Raw genomic sequence first — 15,246 nt, forward strand, 5'->3', positions numbered from 1 at the left:
GAGACCTGGATTCAATCCCTGGGTTGGGAAGATCCCCTGGAGAAGAGAAAGGCTACCCACTCCAGTATTCTGGCCTGGAGAATTCCATGCACAGAAGAGCCTGCTGGGCTACAGTCCATGGGGTTGCAAACGAGTCAGACATGACTTAGTGAGCAAATAATAGCAACTAGGTGTTTGGCTTATAGCTCAAAATTTGTTGTCTGGGAGGGTGTTGCTGCCTTTAACAGAACAAAAAGAATTGAGAGAAGGGAGCTTGTGTTTGGCTTCATTAGAAAATGTAGTATGTACGTGGCATATATGAGCAGCAGGGACCAGAAAACATTTGGGAAACAGGAACTATAATTGTAATTGGTGGGAGACAAATTGGAGACTTGCTGGGACTGTAGAGGTGAATTTTCTTTTTCCTCGTTCAGCTTTATTGTGTTTCATTGAAACCCATCTCCACCTGACATATTATGAATCTACTTTATTTGTTGTTGATCTCAGCACTGTAATGTAAGCTGCATGAGATTTACTGTGTACTACAGTGGCTCCAGAACCCAGAACAATGTCTGGCTCATGGAAGCCATATTTACTGAATAAACTCTTTAGGCTGTTTTGAAAAAAGGCAGGTGATTTAAGTATGGAAGATGTTGGTAAAATTTCTAAGTGAAATTTAAGTGCATTTACCCTTTCTTCAGAAGGTCTTGAATGATAATTAAGAGAAGACCTTTTATAGAAGATGTAGAATGTCAGTAATTGCTTGGATCCTGTGAGACAAAAGAAATCTTTTGGGTATCAATGGAAAGAAAGCACCATTCTGGTTTCTTTGGTCGGTATGAATGGAAGGAAGAACGCTAGGACTTGCTTTAGCATCAACATAACTAGGGTGAGAGGGATCATCCATTGATGATTGCAATCAAATGTTGCAAAAATGTTGATAACTGGTAGAGAAAATACTGTTTTTTCTGGCAAGTTCATAGCATTCTAAATAGAGGTACATGACTGGGTAGGAGGTGACAAAAGAAAATTTGTACTTGTTTGATCTTTGCCTCTTTGGAGCAGTTTGGTTTTGGTTCTCTTAAAACAACTCAGGACTGTTATTTTCTTTGCAGTTGGTTTTTTCTTTGCCCTAGTTTTCCTATCTGCAGTATGGGTATGTTTTTATCTACTGACTCATGGAGGCACAGGGATGCCCAGTTATTTTAAATTAGTAAAGTGCCATATCAGTTTAATAACTATGCTTTGATAACATTAATAATAGTGGAATTTAGAAATTACCAAGTAAGAGAAAAATGCTTTTTGAAGGAATATTCTTCAATCAAATATGTCCCCTGTTGTGAGCTTCCCTTTTATTTAAACCTTTTAATCATGAACACTGAGTTCAGCAAACCTAAAGCTGCTTTTTTAAAAATACATGTTGGCAGGGAGGTATTGTAATATAAAATTGTACCTTGGTTATTAATGACAAAAGCCACTAGTCAACAGACTCTTTTGGAGATAGAGCTGGAAAATACCATGGGGGGAAATTTTAAAAGGCAGCTCACAGAAAGCTAAGCCTAAATATTTGGAAGCACTCATTGAAAGACGTTAAAGAATTTCCTTGGGCCTATGAAAATAGAGTGTAAATCCATTATCTCTGCAGGTAAGGATTCCAAGGGTACTTATCTCCAGTGGCACAAAAGGAATTTCAGAGCATAACCAACCACAGTCGAAATCCAAAAAACCCCTTGTTCCTCCCATGCAGACTTACTTGGAGGCAGCAATTCAGCTTCTTCTGTGAGCTCGGTGTACTCAGTCTGGATTTACATCTCTGGACGTTTTATTTTTTCTGATTAGGAAAACACATCCTTTATAGGTAGGGGTGCTTTACTCCACCGTTGCCCGAAAAGTCACTAAAGTGTGATACTACAGAGAGCTTCCAGCAGGCGAAACATGCATTGAATGAAATGAGACTTATTAGCTAGATCACAGCAGATGCTTCACTTCCTAACCTTGTTCAGAAAATAACCTTTTCTCAGGATCTTCAGGTTGTGTTTTCCATGTTTCTCTCTTAGTTGTATCACAGTCGGATCTTCAGTGTTTTAACTCGGTGGACACATTTAAGTATACTAAAAACTACAAAGGAAATATTTCTTTAGAGATCATTTGAGTAACTACGCTGTTGGTTCTAAAAACTTAATGAAAATACAGTACACATTTCCACTTGATAAACTGTTTCGTCTTTTCACTTTTGCTTGTTTTTGCTGATTCTCAGTGTGGCCAGGACCTCAGGTGAGATTTGAAGAAACACATGTTGGTTTTCTGCTGAGACAAGGGTCTTGCTGTTGAATCATCTTCTAGGAGTGTAATGCCACCGCTGGCTGCATCACAGGCAAAGCGTGAAGTAGTGGGAAGACGGAGGGCTTGGGAGTCAGAAGACCTGGGCTCAGCCGTGCCTTCCCTTCTTACTAGCATTGTACTCACAAGCAGCTCACAACTGCTCTGAGCCTGACTTTCTTCCTCTGTGAAGTGGAGATAAAACAATCCCAGCTTCACAGGGTTATGTATGTGTACAACTAGAGGCACGTGTTTCATGGATACGCTGCAGGTGGATGTGGGCTTTCATCTCTCTTAGCAAGAGATGTATACAGAAAGAATGATTTGAAGTATGCTTTATATGTTTAGTTTCTGTACTGAGAGGATGAGAGTTTTTCAGGCCAGGAAAGTAGATGGAGATAAGTAAGGGTCAGAGAAGAGAACTTTGCGTTAGAATTTACTTGAAGTTAGTGTGGAATAAGGAAAGTGTGGAAGTCATCAGCAGAAGCTGAGGTAGGTTTATGGAAATCCTTCTGATGCCCACTTGGTTGATTAACTATAGTCTGGCAAGCGATAGGAGTAACCCATGTGGCATATTGTAGAAAAAAAAGGAAAGGTATTGTATATATTTAAAAAAAAAGGTACCTAGAACTGAGTTTCCATTTTTCAAATATTTTTTGGAAATCACCTTGTATCTTATCCTAAAGGATGGAGAGAGGCTGGACCTGATTTGGTTTGTGGTCTGTGAAGCTTTGACCCATGAGTAGGGAAAAGGAAATTTCGAGTGGAGTGAGTGAGCGTGAAGACACGAAGAGCTTGTCTCCTGGACTGGGCCGAGGGAATGAGGCCAAGGCTAGGTGGAAGGATAGCTTTGGAGAAGAAAAGCTTAACCATTCCTCTCAGATTTGGGCGGGGTTTCAAGAAGACATGGCTCAGATGGTACAGAATCTCCCTGTAATGCAGGAGACCTGGTTCGATCTGTGGGTCAGGAAGATGCCCTGGAGAAGGAAATGGCAACCCACTCCAGTATTCTTGCCTGGAAAATCCCACGGACAGAGGAGCCTGGCGGGTCAGAGTCCATAGGACCACAGAGAGTCGGACACACCTGAGTGACTAACACTTTCACTTTTCTAGAAGACAGAAGGATAATTGCTGGTATGGAGAACCCTCGAGGTTCTGAGGGGAAAATGGGATGAGTTGATGTCTGGTAGCTTTGGTTTTTCTCAGGTTTGGGTACTAGGCGTAAGGTACTTGGAAGGGTTTGTAGCAGGTCCCATGGCGACTGTGTCACACCATCAGTGGGAGAGGAGGGAAAGCTGTGCTGGGAAGAGGGAGCACCCAGGTGGGCTTAGAGGCTCTCTCCAGCTGTTGTGCAGCAGCCCTGGATTAGAGGTAGAGACGCTGCATCTGAGCTGCATCAGGCAAGGATATTGGAAATCCAAGCCTGATGGAGGAGAACACAAGGAAGGAAAACCAAGGATGCCTGTAAGAGCATCACTGTCCTTATGCATCCGGGAGAGAGGTGATGAGTAGAAAGATAAACAAAACTTCCAATGGAGGGAAGCTCCTAAATAAAGATGAAGACAGAGTCCTCCAGGAGGGAGGCAGGAGAACAAAAGGAGTAAACATAAGAGTTTACAGCCAGGCAGAGAATGTTAGAACTGGTGATTTTTTAGAGACGCCTTTTTCCTCCATAGTGAAGGTGATCCAAATGAGTCTCCTTGGTGAAGGGAACTATGGGGGTGGTGGTGAAGTGAGTGGTGACAAATGTGGTTAAGAAGTGAGATGGTCAAGAGTTTGTACAGCTAGAGTCAGAAAACTGTGTATTCAGATAGTTTTAACACTTTGAATAGATGTGGAATCATGTGCGGAGTGTGATAAAATGACCTTTATTTTCAAAGTTCCTGGCATCACTTTGTGCCGTGGCATTTGGGTGGATTAGATACACCAGTCTCTGTTTTGTTCTTCCCTTAGAGAATGGCTTTCAATTATATGTGATGTGTCTTTCAGTCGAAATTGGAGAGAGCAGTTATTACAAGCTCTAGGCAGGCTAGTTAGACATGATTGGCTATGTCTTCACAGCTGACATCTGGGATATATTTAGAAGGCACAGCCCACTTAAATGCAGGTGTTAATTAGGGTGTAGGACATCGATGTATCCATATTTGGGAAAATGAAAAATAAAGCATGGATGCTAAAATCCCCAGGAGAGAACTGTTTCTCCTCTTGTACTTTTTGGTTACACAATTTTTGCATTATTTTTCAGCCTCCAGAAAGGAGGACTAAACCTAAATCAATCATCTTAATAGAACAATGATAGCAGTTTCAGGTATGAGGATGCCCAGTGGTCACTCTAATATTTTCCTAGCTATTTGGGATAGGTGAAACTAGGGTTTCCATGTGGGGTTCATTAAAAACACATAAGATGATTCCTGTGTGAATTATGGGGTCCATTCGGTCAATATGGGTGAAAAAGTTATCCTTTTAAGAAAAGGCGCATCTATTTTTGTTAAATTGTGCACATCCCTCTGATTTATCCTTTAGTGGGGATGTTGTTTCTTCAGGGAAGAATTTCCTAGTCCTCTTAACTGGATGAGGCACCATTGGGGTAAGTCCTCTCATCCCCACTCTGCTTATCTGAACGCTCATCACACTTTGGTATTTCCTCGTGTGGATTGTGTTTTGGGTTGTAGGCATCAGGGGGGCAAAGGCAGTGTCTGCTTCATCCCTAGTGACTAACACACAGCCTTCCATGTGGAGTGGCTACTTGACAAAGGTGTCAGAAGAACCTATGTCGAGTTTCACGGTGAAGTGATGTGTAAAGTATACCTGGACCCGGGAGGCAAGTTCCGCTCCCAGCACCGCCTCTAAGTGATTGACTTGGAGCAAGTCAGTGTTCCTTTCCTCAGCTGTAAAATCAAGGGATTAAAGCAGGTGATTGCTAATATTGTTCAATGGTCTATGATCTTCACGATTCCATATTTGTGGGATTGTTTTACATACTGATAATAGCTGTAGAACATTTAAAATGAACTAACCTGTGAAGACATAATGAGTGGGAAAAGTTCAAGTGAAGGAGTTGTTCCCCCTCTGGCTGTTGCTGCTCTTATGCATCAATTTTACTGAGCAAAGTTTCTAGGGAGATGAACTGAAGAATAGGTCTGTTGGAACCTGAGACTCAAGACATGACTGTTCCCAATTGGGGAACAGAGTGATGAAAAAAAGTGGGAGCTGGAAGAGAAAAATAGGGTGGACGGGCTTGGAGCCCACAGAAATACTGTCGTTCCTACTCAGTTTATTTCTGTGATGAAGGTGTATGGATGAGTGACTGTGTGCATCCCTTTGCCTCTGTGCTCTTGGGAATTCCTTTTGCATCAACTCCATTAGTTATAAAGGCAGCAATCCATATCCAATTTTCTTTTTGTGTCAGGATTGTTCATGTATAAACCAGGATTCTTTGTGGGAAACATTTGCAATTAATCCCCTAAACAAACAAACAAACAAACAATGCAAATCTCGCTCTGCCCTAAGGCAGACCTGCTGACTCCGAGGCCAGACCGCCATCTATTATACACAGAAATGAATTGAAATTCCCACTTTGGGCCTAACCTAATTTTCCAGTGATAATAGGCATGGATTCCCAGAAGCACTCTTTGCCTCTTGATAGTAACATCCTCATTTCCTTTCCTGGTAAATGTTTTAAATAAAGATTTTAGCACCAACGGAAATTAACCTTTAAATTAATTGTAATTATAAAATGCCATCACTGATTTTTGTCTTCAGCCTAATTACTTTCTATTATTTAAACAAACCTCACCTCCTGTGAGTTTTAAGTTTGTTTCTCCTTCACTCCCTGCCACACAATGCCAACCCACCCCCGTGGAGGCCTGCCTGCCTCTCTGCCGCTGGAGCAGCCTCGTTTAAATGTCACGCAGGATGGAGGGTTTGCCCTGTGCTGCTTCTTTACAAGGCTGTCTTTAACTGCTCTGCGTAAGGCAGCTCTGCTCAGATGTTTTCGTTCCGTATACCTGGTGGCCTTCTTGTCTTTAGAGAGGCAGTGCTTTTAGTCCCCCTGCTGTTAAGAAGGAGATAGCCAAGCCTGGCCTTCTGTTCCTATTAGATGCCACAGCCACCGCTAAAGCAGAACTGGTTGTAATGAATTTGGCAACTGCCAGCATCCTTTATCAAAAGCCTGACTTTGATTGTACAGTCTTCTTTCTCAGCGCATATCAGCATTGGAGGGCTCTCAGACGTCTGTTCCCTGTGCCAGCTCTTTGTCTTGCTCTCATTTGTTCTTTCAAGACAGGACTAAAGGATCCCATCTCCTTTATTTGTGAGTATGTATGTTGGCGCTGAAAACATCCTATCTTTCTGCCACTTAGCTGCTTTCCTTCTCATGTCATTATCAATGTGAGTGAAGAGAGAGATGGTGAGGAAACGGGTACAGAACACGTGTTAGAGGATGGCAAGAGGCAAAATAATCACAGTGGGAGATGTTTCCTTTAATCCTTTCTGTAAATATCACCACTTCTCCTGCCTTTCACAAGCGCTAGCTTTCTTTTCCATTGAGGCGGATTAAAACAACTTGGATATTATTTATCTACTGTGTTATGTTGGTTTTCTGCATTATACACCTCCTTTATTATACCCCAGTTAAAGGGCCTCCTTTGCTGGTCTGAATATTGTTAACCTCAACAATATTGACTCTTTAGAAACATGGGCCCGATTGCTTCGAATCAACAAAGGGTAGAGAATGAATCAATTTCTTCCCCCATATTTTTGACTTGGGAACATGGTGTGTGTGCTCAGTCACTCAGTTGTGTCCACGTCTGACTCCCTGCGAGCCTATGGAATGTAGCCTGCCAGGCTCCTCTGTCCATGGAATTTCCCAGGCAAGAATACTGGATACTGGAGTGGTTTGCCATGTCCTTCTCCAGGGGATCTTCCTGACGCAGGGATCCAACTGGTGTTTCCTGAGTCTCCTGCATTGGCAGGCAGATTCTTTACCACTGAGCCACCTGGGATTCCCTTGGGAACATTAGATTTATTTAAGAATGATCCTAGTGTGCATGTATGTGTGTGTATGTTTGTGTATAAAAAGCTATGAAGTATAATGGAGTAGCCGCTAAGAGAAGAGGGACAGAATGAGAAGTAATTGTTAAAGAAGACTCAACTTGGACCTGAATTTTGATTGTTCAGTCGCCCAGTCATGTCCGACTCTTTGTGGCCCCATGGACTAAAGCACACCAGGCCTCGCTGTCCCTCACCATCTCCCAGAGTTTGCCCAAGTTCATGTTCATTGCATTGGTGATGCCATCCAGCCATCTCATTCTCTGAAGCCCTCTTCTCCTTCTGCCCTCAATTTTTCCCAGCATCAGGGACTTTTCCAGTGAGTTAGCTGTTAGCATCAGGTGACCAAAATACTGCAGCTTCACCTTCAGCTTTAGTCTTTCCAGTGAGTATTTGGGGTTGATTTTGCTTACAATTGACTGGTTTGATCTCCTTGCTGCCCAAGGGACTCTCAGGAGTTTTCTCCAGCACCAAACCTTCAGTTTGAAGGCATCAACTTTGGTGCTCTTTGACGTTCTGTTTACAGTCCAGCTCTCACAACCATACATGACCACTGGGAAGACTATATAGTCTTGACTATATGGACCTTTGTTGGCAGAGTGATGTCTCTACTTTTCAACCCAGTGTCTAGGTTTGTCATAGCTTTCCTGATGAGAAGCAATTGTCTCCTGATTTCATTGTGCAGTCACCATCTGCAGTGATTTTAGAGACCAAGAAGAGGAAATCTGTCACTACTTCCACCTTTTCCACTATTTGTCATGAAGTAATGGGTCTAGATGCCATGATCTTAGTTTTTTCAGTATTTAGTTTTAAGCTGGCTCATTAACTCTCTTCCTTCACTCTCATCAAGAGGCCTTTAGTTCCCGTTCGATTTCTGCCATTAGAGTGGTATTGTTTGCATATCTGAGGTTGTTGATGTTTCTCCCACCTGTCTGTTGATTCCAGCTTGTGACTCGTCCAGCCCGTCATTTCTGATGATAGGTATATCATCAGTGTACAGGTTAAATACACATGGTGACAGCAGACAGTCCTGTTGTACTCCTTTCTCAGTCCTGAACAACCAGTTGTTCCATACTAGGTTCTAACCGTTGCTTCTTGACCCACATACAGGTTTCTTAGGAGACAGCTAAGATGGTCTGGTATTCTCATCTCTCTAAGAGCTTTCCACAGTTTGTCATGATCCACAGAGTCAAAGGCTTTAGCATAGTTGATGAAACAGAGGTAGATATTTATCTGGAATTCCCTTGCTTTCTCTGTGGTCCAGCGAATGTTGGCAATTTGATCTCTGGTTCCTCTGCCTTTTTTAAACCCAGCTTTAAACCAGGTTTGGACTTCCAAACCCAGTCTGGAAGTTCTTGGTTTGTGAAACGCTGAAGCCCAGCACGCGAGATTTTAAGCATGACCTGACTAGCTTGGCGGATGAGTGCGACTGTCCGACGGTTAGCACATTCTTCAGTTCTGCTCTTCTTGGGTTTTGGACCTGAATATCCAACTTTAAAAATAAAGCGCTTATGTCTTCTCTTCTGTGACCACAAGAGGGAGCAATTTAACAGCTGGCCGAAAAGACTAGTACTAATCGGGAGATGAAATGTAAAAATTGTCTCACAATTAGGGAGGGCCGTTGTCACCGATAGGAGCTCACGTGTCACTGACAGGAGGCACACGTCTATGTATTTGTTTTAGGTGTTGATCATCTAGTCTGCCTTTTGTTTTTACTTATGGCAGCATATCTTTCTCCCCCGAGCTTTCTTCCATTTGTAGAAAATAAGGAAATCTGCTTTGTTTATTCATTTATTATAAATTCATTATTTATTTATTTATTCATTATTTTTTTACTTAGAATACACTGGGGTCTACCAAAGTGTCAACATTCCTTTGGAGTTTCCATATAGTCCAGGAGATGTTAGTGGAGAGCTAATCGGTTGATTCATTTATTTCCCATATACTTACTGAGGGATAGGTTAGATGTGGAGGCTATAGCAGTGGTCAAGATAGGTGTGGCCCCCAGTGACATCCCCTAACACGGTCTTCCCTTGAGGGAGTCAGTATGTCCTGTGTGATGTCAGAAGTTCACCGAGAACGCTCAGTGACCTTGGGCAAGTTGTTTAATCTTTATGGGTCTATAAAATTAAAGTGTTGGAATAGAGCAGTAGGCAGTAGTTTTCCATCATTTCAAACTCCGCAGTGTTCAGACTTCATAAGAAGTCTGAAGCCGAATCAGGAGCTGTAAAATTTAACAAATGCAGAGCTCCTGCTCTGGAAGGTTGGGAAAGGAGCAAAGTGACACCTTCTACTCTGGCCCCTCTGTGGCTCTGCAGGGCACCAGCTAGAGATTAGTAGCATCCGAAGTCTGGGGCTCCAAACCCTAATAATGAGTGATTCTGTTCAGAGATGGGGAAAGAAGAGACAAATTTTGGCTTTGTGGTAGGCTGGCAGATATAAACAAGATTTCTTCAGTCAGTCACCTTCAGAATTGCAAAACACATGTTGTAAACAAAACAATAATATATTATACTTTCATTTGACTGAGTATGATATTTGTGAAGTAAAATAGGCAAATCATTCTCATAACTCTACCTGTCAACCTGGCACTCAGGAACTTCGCACCTTTTTTGAACTGCTAATTGCCTACCCCTTGGGTTATGTTTGATGAGTGATTTATAAATAATAAGAAAGGAAGCTGAGGTTACCAAGCCGAATGTATAAAATGGCCCTGGAAACCAGATAGAGAGACAGAAAAAGATAGGAATAAAGGAGACATATACCCAAATGTTAACTGAGAACCAGAATTTGAAATTGTGAAATAATTCTTTTTCTTTCATCTGTAGGTTCTCTACATTTTGCAGTAACTTACATCCCTTTATAAGCAGAAAGAACCAATTTTTTTTTTAATGGATGAGTACTCCTCCCTTGCCACCTCCTCCCACCCTCAGAGGTGGGAGAGTGTGTCTTGTGCTGAAAGAATAGTATCCAAACTCAGTGATCCTGTCAAACTAGGAAAATGATCAAAGCATGCAGAACAGAGTTCAATACACAGAAGTGTAGGCCAGCAGGCTTTAGAAGAAAAATCAAACAAAAATAACAGAAAATTATTAGCCTCAGAGAAGTGAATAATTTCCTGTGGTTTGCTTTTCAAATGAAAGGTTCCATAAATTGATTATGACTTTTATCCCAAGGCCAGTTTGTTTTGGAGAAGTCAGGACAGGATTTTATGCATCTGTGCTTGGTTGGTAGTTCATGCACATGTGTATCTACAAGTTTAAAAATCTAGAATTAATTTTTTAAATATTTTTTCAAAATAAGCCCCCTTAGGATATTTTAAAATGGCATTCTGCATATTTTCCCGGATGATTTGAATATTTAATAACATTTGCAAACACACTGAGTCTCTTTTAGAAAAGATAGTGAGTACTTAGAAAAATGTTGCCTTCCCAGGTGGTGCTAGTGGTAAAGAACCCGCCTGTCAAAACAAGAGACAGGTTTGATCCCTGGGTCAGGAAGATGCCCTGGAGGAGGAAATGGCAACCCCTCCAGTATTCTTGCCTGGAGAATCCCCGGCGGGTTACAGTCCACGGGGTCACAAAGAGTTAAACACGACTGAAGCGACTTAGTATGCACTTAGAAAAATGGATCCATTTTCCAGAGGATTAATGTTTATTTTTAGTTCTACTTTAACTATTAAGGCAAGAACTATTAAGAACACATAATAAAAATTTAGAAATCATGTTGGCCTTTTTTCCCCTCTTATGGATCAGTGATATTCTCCACAGCTGCGTTTTCCTTTTCATTGTCCCATCTAACAGCGCTAACCTAGCACCATAAGTTCTTAGTTCTATCATTGAAAGTGGACATTGCACTCTCGTGCAGAGAAGCTGAAGATTGAGGGAGAGAAGAGTTACAAGTATAATAAAAGGCACCAGACCAGAAGTCTGGGAACCTTTTATTTCTTTCACAAAATACTGTCAGAGAGAACAAGTAGAGAGGCATGGAAAACACTTGAGGTTCTAAGGAAAAACATTCTGGTTGGCAACGCATGATAGAGTGAAAAGCCCAACCACAAAGACAGCTCAGCGAGGGATGACCACTTCCCCCGGAGAAAGAATTTTCTCCCTAAGACATACCACTGCCTTTTCACTAACAAAAGTAGCAAAGTATCTTGTGATGGTTGCCCCAGTCACATAAGGTTCAAGCGTCAGGGCGCACCCTCTGGAGCAGGTCCCAGCTTTTCTGGCCAGGAGCTTCTTGTCTGAAGGCAGATCGCCCCTGCCCGGCGGCGGGGGATGCCAACCAGAGCCGCTGCCTGCCGGCGGCGAGCCACGGGCGGGGAGGCCGCTGTTACCGCCTGGAGCCTCTTACCTGCAGGCCTTTGAGGCGCCAGTGAGCGGAAGCTAGCCCCACTCTCTTCCCAGTAGGTGTTTTCAAATAGCCCGTAGCCTCACGCTGTGTGCCTCTGTGTGTACGTGTTTAATCTTTAGATATGGGATGTTCGGGACTGAATGGCGTCCCCTTCCAGATTTATCTTTTAAAGGCCGAACCCCCTAGGTGGATTGTATTTGGAGAGGGGCCTTCAAAGAGGTAATTAAGGTTAAAGAGCTGCCTGGCGGGCTACTGTCCATGGGTCACAGAAAGTCGGACATGACTGAGCGACTATCACATCAGAAGGTTAAAGAGGCCATAAGAAAGTGTGGCCCTCATTCGATAAAACTGGTGCCCTTAAAGCCTAGGAAGAGACATGGGCGTACGCACAGACAGAAAAAAGGGGGCATGTGAGAACGATGTGAGAATTCAGCCTTCCGTAAGCCAAGGAGAGAGCCTTCAGGGGAAACCAATCCTGCCAACACCTTGATCTTGGACTTCTAGCCTCCAGAACTGTGAGACCGCGGGGATCTGCTGGTTAAGCCGCCCTGTCTGTTACACTTTTGTCACTGCAGCCCTAGGGGGCTGGTCCACGGGGGCTGAAGTGCCACATCTTCCTATTTGAAATCTTGGCTCCAAGGGCGGTCGTCATCCCCCGGCAGGCTCAGCAGATGGCAGTGGTGTCCTGTGAGTTTGCACCGCCAGCCGGCCTGCCAGGCTGGGGCTCCGGCTTAGATCGCCGAAGGGTCAGAGATGTCAGCTTCAAGGCCCTATGTTCTCATTGGGGAAATAACAACAACTTTGCATTAAAGTATCTCGATAAATATTTATCAAACTGGCCTCTAGAGAAGTACATGAGATACCGTTTAAAAGGAGAAATAAGGAAGAAAATCTTCGGCTTTTGGTGTGCCTGCAGTGACTCCCTTTAGTTCAGCGATGGTTTATTCTATTTTGTGGAGTCTTGAGTCTTTGGTCGTGGAGCCTGAACCCTCACTGTAGCTCCCTCGAGGTTGGTGCCTCTGAGGCTCTCTGGCTGCAATTGCTGCTGAGCCTCAGATATTAAAACTGAGGACAGACTGAGGATACGTCAGTACCCTCCTGACGTCACGGATACTTCAGTCTCCCAGGTGCATGATTAGGCTCTTATCTGCACAGTCCAGTCCCAGCACAGCTACAGAACCCAAACCATCCTCTGTTCCTTGTGAGACCCTTAGGAATGGAGACTTAACTAATTTGGCAGTTAGGGAGCTGGCACCTCCTCCTGCCCTACTTCAATATAAAACAAAGTAGTTTATATTTTACTAAGCAAAAAGACCACAAGGAGAAAAATTATCAATGATAAGGCTGCTTGCAATTTAGATTAATATAGGCGCTTAAGTTGAGTGAAGTAAGTCAGAAAGAAAAACAAATGTTGTGTACTAATCGTTATATGTGGAATCTAGAGAAATGGTTCTGATGAATCTGTTTGCAAGGGGGGAATAGAGACACAGACAGAATGAATGGGTGGATGTGGTGGGGGTAAGAATTGGGAGATTGGATTTATGAATGGATGCTTCCATGTGTAGAACAGATAGCTAGTGGGAACTACTGTATAGGGCAGACAGCTCATCTTGATGCTGTGTGGTGACCCATATGGGTGGGATGTAGTGGGGAGTCAGTCACACACACACACACACAGCTGATTCACTTCATTGTACAGCAGAAACTAATACAACATTGTAAAGCAATTATATTCCAATAAAAACAAGAAGTTGTGAGTTGTGGTTAAAATAAGGAGCTGTGGTCAAAATATATATAAAGAATAAGCATTATGGAAAAGTTTTTCAGATGGTTTAAAGATACGCCTTGTCTTCCAAAAGATACTTGTAACTTCACACCCCCTTTCATTTCTATGGCTTTGACTAAAACTTGACTTAGGGACGAATTCCCTAAAAGAGTTTCCTGGGATTCCTGTTCTAGTTTCCTCAACTGACATTTCCATCTACATGTTCAGTCATGTCAGAAACCCAGAAATCCATCAATCTCCTTTTAACCCATCATTGAGTATTATCTTTATGTTTAAAAACATACATATCCTTTCCCTCTCCATTGCTGGTCTTAGGCCAGACCCTAATCTTCTCATCTCAGTCCTTACCATGGTGTCCTAATTTGTCTCCCTTTCCTTAATCTTGATCCACCCATCCAAGTCTCTCCTTCATAATGTTTTGTTTGCATGTGTTTGCGTTTCTGTTATTCTCTTTCTATTAACTGCCAATTGACTTGCCATCATGCTATACAAAATAAAGTGCAGACTCCTTACTTTGCTGTAACCATTTTTCTGCTGTCTCATCTGCTTGATGTTCCAGTCATCTCTGGGTGCCCACTTCCAGCACAGGGTGTAATTCAGTCATATTATCCTGGTTCCTCTGCCCTCAGCATGGCAGGCTGTGACATGTCTTGATGCTTTTTCACCTTTTGCCTGGGATCACCTTAGTCCTGCATCAGCTACCCAACAAATACTTATTTACTTTCCAAGACGAAACTCAAGAGAATTCTTCTCTATGAAACCATTCCCGATTCCTATTCTATCTCCCCACACTATACACTGTACAGAGTTTTATTAGACTTATTTGTTCACATGTTTTTTTCCCCTACAAAATCCTTGATTCCTAGAGGTAAAAGACTGCATATCATTCATCTAAAAACATTCAAAGACTGACATGGCGCTTCACACATTGAGGAGTATTTTGTAAATGCTTATTTGTAAATGACTATCATTTCCTTTTGCACACAGCATAATATAAACTATGCGCTGTATAGTCCTGATTTTACATCACGTGCAAGTGTGATTGAGACCGTGTGTTCTCTAAATGAAACATCTGATACAGCCTCCTTCTTTCTAGTATGATTGGAAAGTGAAGAAGAAACACATGTTTCTCTGAGCGTTTTCCTTGGATCATCCTATAACAGAGCAGTGGATTATCATCTTTCCCCCTACTGTCTCAATAGCCCAGTCATTATGAACATTTTTGAAAACCAAGAAAAATGATCCCCAACTCTGATTTTTCCTCAGAGTAAATATAGCTGTATGGCCAAGTACCCAGAGATCACTGAAGTACTTTTTCCAGTCCTCCTCTTTCAGATCCTTGGGGCAAGAAAGAGTGAAACTTTCTATCTGCCAGTTTTCAGAAGAGTAGAGGACAGCGGAGCCACTTCAAGGCTTGTGAGCGGGCCCTGCCTTCTATACTTTGGATTAAGCAGTAGTGCTAAATACTGAGACTCTGAGGTAACATTCTTGCCATTTGTATCAAATTATAGCAACAAAACTGGGCTTCCCGGGTGGTGCTAGTGGTAAAGAACCTGCCTGCCCATGCAGGAGACGTTAGAGATGTGGCTTCCATCCCTGGGGTGGGAAGATCCCCTGGAGGAGGGCATGGCAACTGACTCCAGTGTTCTTGCCTAGAGAATCCCCATGGACAGAGGAGCCTGGTGGGCTAAATTCATAGGATCGCAAAGAGTTGGGCACGACTGAAGCAACTTAGCACGCACACAGAAACAAAAAGG

General features: G+C 42.7%; 1 protein-coding gene across 1 annotated transcript in view; it reads right to left on the reverse strand.

Annotated features, from left to right (window-relative positions):
* NKAIN2 (Na+/K+ transporting ATPase interacting 2) overlaps positions 1 to 15,246 on the reverse strand; it is a 622,544-nt gene that overhangs the window by 4,215 nt on the left and 603,083 nt on the right. The window lies entirely within an intron of this gene.

The sequence above is a fragment of the Bison bison genome, unplaced genomic scaffold (assembly GCF_000754665.1).
Source record: "Bison bison bison isolate TAMUID 2011002044 unplaced genomic scaffold, Bison_UMD1.0 scf7180017864473, whole genome shotgun sequence".
NCBI classification, from domain to species: domain Eukaryota; kingdom Metazoa; phylum Chordata; class Mammalia; order Artiodactyla; family Bovidae; genus Bison; species Bison bison.